The sequence below is a fragment of the Panthera tigris genome, chromosome A1 (assembly GCF_018350195.1).
Source record: "Panthera tigris isolate Pti1 chromosome A1, P.tigris_Pti1_mat1.1, whole genome shotgun sequence".
Classification (NCBI taxonomy): Eukaryota; Metazoa; Chordata; class Mammalia; order Carnivora; family Felidae; genus Panthera; species Panthera tigris.
Window position 1 is genome coordinate 80,109,567 of NC_056660.1, and position 9,547 is coordinate 80,119,113.

Below are 9,547 nucleotides of genomic sequence, written 5' to 3' on the forward strand. Positions count from 1 at the left end.
CCAAGGTTTGAACATTAAGCCAAAACGGCAGTCCCGGAAGGCCGAGGGCTCCGGTAGGATCTGGGCTCCACATTGTAACTTCAGAAACGCCACGGTAACAGTTTGCTCGTGGTCCACGTATTTGAGCTGTGCTGAGAGGGACCCTTGTCGTTGATTACGTCCATATAAATCATCACGTCTCCTACCGTGTGGGGGCAAGACGCGAGTAGGTCCAAAATATGATACTGTGTACACACATTCTCAGTCATTAGGAGGCGGTTTGCAGTCTGCTCGGACGGACAGAGCGCCGAGAGGCTACAGCGCGTCTCCTGTTAGCCCAGCAGTCTTAATCAGGCCTGCGTGACAGAAGTGGCATTTCGACATACAAAGACATTTAACTCCGACAAAAAAAAATACCACTGTATTTAGCTTTGAATGGATTTTTTTCTTCTTTGAAGAGCTTGTGTTTTTCTGAACATTAAATTATTAATGAAAGAGTGAAAGCAATAAATAAGGGACGATCGTAAATGTTACGGTCGTGGCTGCCAGATCCACACTACAGAGAGAAGCAAATGTCCAGCGTTGCCGAGGTTTTGTTTCCCTCCCGTCCGGGGACGTAAGCGGAGATGCAGAGAGCAAGCTTTGTGCGAACGTCCCAGCTGGAGGGGGTCCAGAGCATACCCAGAACGTGTTTGGTGATGCTGAGAACAAAATCAATAGCACATGCCCAGAGCAGGGTTTGAATCTATTAGATAAATGCTATCCAAATGCCATTATATATATTAAAAAAACACTTAACGTGGATGACCCATCAAGGTGTATTACTCTGTCGGGGCGTGATGATGGAACTGAAACTAGGAAACAGGACTCTCAAGCAGCATTATTAAATAGCCTCCAAGTCTGACCCCTCCTGCCCCACCATGAGGCCAGAGACACAAACAGCTACTTGCAGTGGCCATTAGTGTAGGGCGAGCCCGCACCCAGTATCAAAACAGTATGCTTCGTTCCAGACCGTGCTAGAATTTGTTCATGTGCCTGAAAGTCAGTGGCCGATTGATATGATCGACTTCGAACAAATAATGACAAATCACCCAAGGGATGTTGAGATGTCCTTCTGTCCACCTCACGTGTGCACTTTTCTCAACGTGCCCAGCCACAGACGCCGGGAATGTTCCAGGGCCGGAAGTACAGATTCACCTTAGGAAGACCCTGCATCCTGAGGCAGGTGAACACCCTGCGGCCACCAATCACAGTAGTGACCGCTGTGTTTGTGCCACTGGCCTCACCCCAGGCCGGTCTGTGCTCTGAACTGAGAGAGTGTTGTCAAGTGGAGTGAGCGCTCGCTCTGTTTGTGTGTGTGTGTGTGTGTGTGTGTGTGTGTGTGTCTGAACATTCTCCCTGTTGGGTTATGCACCCTCCCTCAACCTCGCCAGCTCTCCCTCTCCAGCTCAACTCAATTAACTGCCGAGAAGGCCACCCTTTCAGAGTGTTGTTCCAGGCCGCAACTTGCTTTTCCGGAGCTGGTCGGAGGAGTGCGGCTCTGATAGCTGCTATTGGACCTCCTTCTCGTTACATTGATCTCCGTAATTGTGCTCACGTTCACTTTAATTCCTCTTTGCATAAGACCTAAAACGGCGCATTCTCGCGACACAGCAGATTCTGTGGCGGCTTTCAGTCCGCCTGGGGACTTTGGAAACTGTGATGTGCAAGATACACTATTCCCAGGCTCCTCTCGGCCCTGGGGTGGCCCTTCCCGCAGCGCGTGTCCTGGGCAGCACTGCACAGGTCCGCACTTTGCAGTGGGCAGCGCTGCCTTGATCCTGTTTAAAAATAGACATAACGTAGAACGAGCCACGCAGACCTCCTTTTGTGTATGAGAAACAGTAATCTCATAGAATTAATTGAGAGAGCTGTCAGTCAGCCACTCCCTTCCCCGTAAGGCACTGAGGTAAGGACACATTTCTGACCTTCTCAGTGTTGACTTTTGTCGCCGCACCTGCCGGGTGTAACCCCCTAGCCCTTTTAGTTACAGTGAGCGTGACCCTGGTCGCCCTGCTCCTGTGCCGTGGCAACACGGCATTAGTATACTATTTATTTCCTCTAATTCTCCATAAATACTGGGGAGGGTGTGATGTAGAGAAAAGAAATTCAAAACATACCATTTGGATTTTAAGGACAGTTTTTGAAAAAGAGCAATTTCCATATATCAACACTTTTTGGTGTGATCCGTGAAACATTTTGATATGATTTAGCAAAACCAGTTTTTGCATCAGGAACGTTATAGCTACCTCATCTGCATATGTAAAGAACACAAAATGGAATCACATTAGGTATAAATTCAATGCGAAAGAGACGCCCTTCGTTAATGCAGCGTTACGGTGGAAAATTCACATGCACAGAAGTCATGAAATTCAGTGTTCCGGCTCTGGCAGCAATTACAGCTGGGCCACATTTGCATACTTTGGCATTATATATATGCCGGGAGGTCTTCTACCTTGAGAGGCAAGCGCAGGCTCTTTGCTCAGCCCCACAGTCTCTAGGAAGGGAGAACTGGTGACCGTGAATAAATTGTGAAATGCGCTTTTTCTTGAATCACGGGCTGTGTTTCCAAACTGAAACTGAGGGTAGAGACATCTCGTTAGAAATGCCGGTGGTGGTTCTGGACAGAACAGGAACACGGGAGGACAGGAGCAGCCCCGCCGCCCTGGAGAATGTGCTCAGTGCCCTTGGTTCCCAGGCCTGACCCTGGTCCCTAGAGCACCTGCCTGGCTAATGCATTGTTGGAAACAGGTTCCGGACGCCCCGTGGTTGCGCTATCACCCCTAGACCAGCCCTGGAGCTGACCTAGGTGGGCGTGCTCACAGATGGGGGAGGGAGTGCGGGGGGGGGGGAGCCTTCCACCCGTTGCTCTCACCCCTGCTAGTGCATTTCCATTTCAGACTCTCCCCATCCTCCAGGCCCCTCCTCCCCCTCCTCCTCCCCCCTCCCCCCACCCCTCCTCCTCCTCCCCCTTCCTGCCCCTTCTCCTCCCCCTTCCTCCCCCTCCTTCCCCTCCTCCTCACCCCTCCTTTCCTCCCCTTCCTCCTCCCCCTCCCCCTCCTTTCCTCCTTCTCCCCCTCCTCAACCCTTCCCCTCCTTTCCTCCTTCCCCTCCTCCTCACCCCTCCTCTCCTCCCCTCCTCTCCCTCCTCCTCACCCCTCCCCCACTCCTCCTCCTCCTCACCCTTCCTGCCCCTTCTCCTCCCCATTCCTCCCCCTTTTCCCCCTCCTCCTCACCCCTCCCCCACTCCTCCTCTTCACCCTTCCTGCCCCTTCTCCTCCACCTTCCTTTCCCTCCTTCCCCTCCTCCTCACCCCTCCTCTCCTTCCCTCCTCCCCTTCCTCCTCACCCCTCCCCCTCCTTCCCTTCTCTCCCTTCTCCTCACCCCTCCCCTCCTTCTCCCACCCCTCCTCCTCATCTTTCTAGTCCCTCTTTCTCCTCTTCCTCACCCTCTTCCCCTCCTTACCTTCTTTCTCATTCCTCCTCAACCTTTCTGACCCCCTTCCTGCCCCTCCTGCCCCACCTCCTCACCCTTCCTCCCTTTCCTCCTTATTCCTCCTCCCCCTCACCTCTCCCCTTCTCTCCTCACTCCCCTCCTCACCCCTCCTCCCCCTCTACCTGCCACTCCTCCTGCCCCACCTGCCCCTTCTCCTCCCCCCTCCCCCTCCTCCTTTCCTCTTCCTGCCCCTCCTGCCCCTCCTTCCCCCCTCCCTCCTCTCCTTCCCCCTCCTCCGTCTTCCTGCTCCTCCCCCATCTTCTTCATCATCATCATCATCATCATCATCATCCACTGGGATGGTGCTTTCTGAGAACCTTGCTAAAGTCGTCCTTTCACTGGATCTCTGCTCCAACTCCGTGGGGACCAGAAGGAGTTCCCACTCTCACTTTTGCACTGAGGCTGAAGGGCTGCCTTACCCAAGGTCAGGGCTGAAGCAGCCTTGACTCCTGGAGTTCTGGCTCCAAGCGTCTCTGCATCCCTGGCAGCCTTGGCCTCCTGCTTGCAGGCGGCAGCAAACAGAAACTGTTTTGTGGAGGTGGAAGCTGGATGGCTCCCAGCAGCTTTTGGTGGAGGCGTGGTGAGGGAGCTGCAGGGTTTGAATACCTGTCACGTGCGGGCTTGAGCCCAGACATCCAAGGAGCCGCGTGACCTCCCTGGAGACTCATATCCTCTTTTCCAATTTCCTTGGGGGGCCAACAGCTGGGTTCCTGGGGCCAGAGAGCCCTGCGACCTCAGGGTGGGTGCTCTGAGCAGTTCTTTCCCTCTGAGGAAACAAGCTCCCCATTAGTAGGCTGAGGGCACAGGTAGGCATCAGAGGGTGATGCAGGGCTGACCTCATTTCCTGCGTACCTGCGTTCCGCTCACGCCTAGTGGAGCCGGCAGCTACGGGATCCGTCACCCCCTCCCCGCATCCCCTGTGTTCCGGCCGGTCCTTGAGGCCACTCGGTCCTTGCCTGGCGCTTCCAGGCCCCAAATCCGAAGCGCGTGGGGACTTCTTATTGCCCAGCGTATACACAGCTGCTCTTTCAGATGCGTCTGAGCCCACCTCACAGGCACACCTGCCCGTGCTGACTGTGGCGTTCTGCTACAGTGGCTCTGATGCACTGCTGTGCCACCAGAGTTCTCCCTCCAGGCCAGGGAGGTCACGGTCCGAAGGGTCAGAAAGCCCCGACATACCCCCAAGTCAGTAGCTGACGGGTAAGAAGATGTGATGCCTGGTACTGCGGTTCCAAGACATTGGACCCAGTTGTCCCCTAGCCCATGGTGATCTCTGCGACCTTTGCAGCCACCAAAAACATTATTTTAAAAAGTATGTGCCAGGGCACCTGGGTGGTTCAGTCGGCCGAGCATTGGACTCCTGTTTCCAGCTCAGGTGGTAATGTCTCAGTTTGTGAGTTCAAGCCCCATGTCAGGCACAGAGCTTACTTTAGGTGCACCTGGGGGCTCAGTCAGTTAGGCATCTGACTCTTGATTTCTGCTCAGGTCATGATCTCACAGTTCATGGGTTTGAGCCCTGTGTCAGGCTTTGTGCTGACAGCAGGGAGCCTGCTTGGGATTCTCTCTCTCCTTCTCTCTGCACTTCCCCCTCTCATTCTCACTCTAAATAAATAAATAAATAAATAAATAAATAAATAGATAAACAGTAAAAAAAAAAAAAAAGTATGTGCAGCTCCAGTGACAGTGTGCTGAGGAAGGACTGAGCATGGGTTTGTGTGACCTTGAAGGAGTCACATAACCTCTCGCTGGTTCTGTTCTCCAGTTAAAGAAATCACAGTGAAGATTCATGCCCACTGCGTCCGAGATCTTTGTGACTGGCCAAAACCTACCACGCCCAGAGGGGTGCTGTTTGTGGAGGGATTCAGGCACTGATGGTGGATGCTGTCGGGCTCTGGGCTGTGCCCGCCGGCTGTGCGGATACAGCAGGCACTGGTCCAACTGTGTGGGTGACTCCTGAGAAGGACAGCCAGGACTTAGAGGTTGGTGGCGTTTACAAAGTGGGCTTTTTGTTCCTTCTCCCTTAAAGATCTGGGGCCAGCACCCCACCCTGCCCTTAGAAAGATTCTGTGTGTGTATTTAAAAAACCTTGTATGACAAAATTTGTTTTTTTTTCCCTTTTTGGTGTAGGGTTCTACGAGTGTAACAGAAGCATAGATTCGTCAGGATAAAGAGCAGCTCCACCACCAGCAGACCCCCTCATGCTGGCCCTGCACAGTCACACCAGGGGTGGCTAACCGTCCTGGTTTTCCATGGAGGGAGAGGTGTCCTAGGACACGGGACTGTTGGTGCTGAACCTGGGAAAGTCCTAGAGTCACCGGGACAGCTTGGCCACCCTACCCCTGGGAACCCTGGGGCTCTCTTCCCTTATTTCATTGGAGCATCCAGGAGCCTCTGAGGCGATGTCTCCTGCTCCACACGACGCCTCGAGGGTTCACGCGTGCTCATCCACGGGTGGCTCCGCTGATGGCTGGGTGGCATTCTGTGGTTTGGACGCATCGCATCTGCTTGTCTGTTTACCTGTGGAAGGACATTTGGGTCGTTTCCAGCTTTGGTGTTCACAGATGAAGCTCCCGTGAACTGTCGTGTACAGGTTTTTGAATGTACGTGTTTTCATTTCTCTGTGAGTGGGATGGCTGGTCATGTGGCAAATCTGGGTTCAACTTGATAAGCACTTGATTACCGGTTTCCCACAGTGGTGTGCCGTTTCACTTTCCCACCGGGAAGGTAGGAGTGTTCCCATTGCCCTGCTCACGTACCTGAAACGAGGGTGCTCCTTCCTGCAGTGCTCAGCTTCAGGCCCCAGGGAACTCTTGGTGGCGTCTGGGGACAGTTTTGGTTGTCACAGCTTGGAGGGTCCTATTGGTCTCTCGTGGGTGGAGGCCAGTAGTGCTGCTAGACACCCTACGGTGCACAGGTCGAGCCCACGACGGGGACCTGTTCACACACAGGGCTAGTGATGCCTGCCTAAGACGGCCCTCAGCTCAACCATTAATTTAATTCAATTAAAATGGACAGAAATGCTGCCAGACAAGCATTCTGGAGACCAGGGAATAGTTTGACTGCTCGGGGCCTGCAGAGGCCCAGGATGGGGGTGTCAGGAGACCATGGGGGGCTCGTGTGGAAATGTGGGTCCTCCTGAGACCCTCAGAGCATCCTCACTCACCAGCCGGCCGTCCCGTGAATGTGGAGTATGGCCCAGCGGCTTCTTAATTGTGTGAACAACTTAACTCCTTCCCTTGCCCAAAATGAATGAAAGTAGCCTAAAGAGAATGGGGCGTCTCAGGGCACTTCCTTAAAATAGAATTGTTTCCCTGCATTTTTAGTAAGCATCAAGTGGCCAGCAGAAGTAGCAACAAGTCTGTGTATCTTTTAGAGTCAGATGAGAGGTAAAATAATTCACTTAAAGATGATTAAACCCAAGGAATGCATGGGAACCACAGTTATTTAATAAACAAGCAGGAAAGAGTTGAGTAAATCAGAAAGGAAGAGAACAGTATTTGGAGGAGATAGACACAGGCCAGAAGCTTTTCAAAGCCCCTGTGGTTTAGCTAAAACTTACGCACGTGAACGTCCGATAGGATTAGTTCCAGCTTGTGGGTTTCTGGGACGTGGGAGACGCGGGCACAGACACGCGCCCACTGGGCCCCTCCAGCTCAGTGCCTTTTTTTTCAGATGTGGGTAACTGAGAAAAAAATCAGTCATCTTTGGCATCTAAGACTTTAGGTCTTAGCTTACTTGTTGATTTCTCTTTCCCTGAGACACGTAACTTCTAAAGAATGGCATATTCATCTGATTCTAATTTCTAATGACAATCAAAGCGACATCCAGCTTAAAAGACCATATCAAAGTGATTCAAATACCTAAATGCCTTGTGATTAAATGTACTTTTTGGTCAAGGGCTGCTTCATTGATGGTTGCCTTTCTTGGAGTCACCTCAGGACATCGTGGCTTCCATCTGGAGCCTCCTCGAAGGCAGGAGGCAGGGTCCCTATTCCACCTGCTGCCCTCGGTCCACTCGAATCCCCCAGCAGCACGTGGAACCGGGTGGGGCATTTTTGGTGCTGCTGCACACATTTGGGGTGCTCCTGGTCCTTGGTGCCCGGGAAGTCCTATCCCGAGAAGGCTGACCACCGAAGCCTCACCAGCCTGCCGGGGGCCCTGACTTTGGCCAGTTTGTGGAAACTGAGTTGGAAGAGCCAAAAGTGGAGGCTTACTTCTGGCTCCTGAGCAACTGCTTTGTACCTCTGGAGGCAAGTGCTGCCCTCGCTGGCTAAGCACTACTTCCCCTGGCCATGACCTTTGACTTACAAGATCCTGGTCTGAGCCGAGTGAGCCCCCAGAGCCCTGTGACTGTGCCCCCAACTTTCATGCCTGTCCTATTCCCTGGGTGTGGATGGGCCCGGGACCCTGCATTTCCAACCATGGGGGATGTCTACACTGCGGGTCCACAGCCCTCACCACGGAGGCCGGGTGAGGGGATTGGTTTTGGATTCTTGCCAAATGCCCTGACACCTCACTGCTTTCTAGCAAGGGGTTCTTGGCTGCACTTTAGACTCTCCGGGGGAACTTAGAAAGCTAGACGGACAGAAGCAAGATCCCTGGAACCTGCTTGCTGGCAGCCACAGACCCACACCGTGTCCTATCTTGGTAGAGAGTAGGGACCTTGCAATGGCGGGACACATTCAAATGTACAACACCACGTGGTCCTCTTGCATTTGAAACACTTCACAGTCAGCACAGGCTGTGCTACGGTAAGACACTTGGCAGGGGTCGGTTCTCTTCCCAGGGCTCCGTCGGCTAAGTGCCTTTAAAGCCACCAACATCATTACCTCTAAAAAAGGCACAGGATGAAATGGAGAGTCTGACAGAATCCAGAGAGCAAGTATTCAGTGTTCCAAACAAATTAGTCATATTTGTCTGTGAAGCTTTTGTAATGGCTCACGAGGGAAGACGTGGTTGAGAGGGGAATGCACGTGTGTGTACGTGCATGTGTATAAATGCGTGTGTGTGTACTGCCCGTGCCCATGTGCACACACCTATACACTGGTGCACACAGTGTGCTGCGTACACGCATACGTACACTAGGTGCACATTCGTGTGTGCACGTGTATGTGCACACGTGTGCACATGAGTGTGATCACACATGAGGAAATGGCGGGAGGGCCACTTGCCAGGTCGTGTTGGTGAGCATGATCGTTACTTAGCATTCTCCTCTCAAGGAGCCCCGGGTGCTTTGCTGATGTCATTTCAGGCCAGCGCGAAGCCGTGGAGGGTCCTCATTGTCACTCTGACAGGTGGAGGAGTTGGGGCAGGGCAAGGGTAAGTGACCCGAGTCGGGTGAGGCCTGGGGCTCTGTGACATTGCTTGTGCGTAAGGCGGGTTTACATACCTGTGCTGCCCACCCGGCAGGTCCCTTCGGTGGAGCTCGCAGGGGAGAGGGCAGCGCGGCCTGGTTCCCGCTCTTGGGTGAGATGGGCAGGCCCAGAGGAGGCAGGCGGGCGATGGCAGCAGGCCCACAGCCTCTGGGCCAAGCCCTGGAAGTCGGGGAGGGTTTCCCAAAATAACGTTAGCCTGGGAGTGGGCTTCAATCAGAGGAGAGATGTGAGTTTGGGAAACAAAGTGGTAGATCCGTGAGGAACAGTTGCTCTTTATTCTCTGGAGCTCATGGTTAGGATTTGGTCCTCTGGTCACTGACACACACGCACCGTTATGGTGTGATTCGGGCACACAGGGGACACACTGTTCCGCACAGCCGTGTGCTCACCACCAGCCTTGACGGGCGACCGCGGCAGAGTCCCCTCTGAGCCTCCTCTCCAGTCCCAGAGGTAACCACCTGCGGCCCCGAATTGTTGCCTTTAAGGCCAATGAACAAGATTAATTCACAGCTTGGAAAGGTTATAGAAACCCAGGCTGCTATTTAACTGTTCTCATGTTTCTTCCTGGGGGCTGAATGTTCTGGTTTTTTTTTTTTTTTTTTTTTTTTTTTATGTTTGTTTATTTTTGAAGGAGAGAAAGAGTGTGAGCGGGGGAGGGG

At 53.1% G+C, this 9,547-nt stretch overlaps 1 long non-coding RNA gene across 1 annotated transcript; it reads left to right on the plus strand.

Moving 5' to 3' along the window:
- Nucleotides 1-5,227: 5,227 nt before the first annotated feature.
- On the plus strand, nucleotides 5,228-7,409 carry LOC122237180. The gene is made up of 2 exons (XR_006215413.1): nucleotides 5,228-5,492; nucleotides 5,641-7,409. It is a non-coding gene; the product is annotated as an uncharacterized LOC122237180 (long non-coding RNA).
- The last annotated feature ends 2,138 nt before the right edge of the window (nucleotides 7,410-9,547 follow it).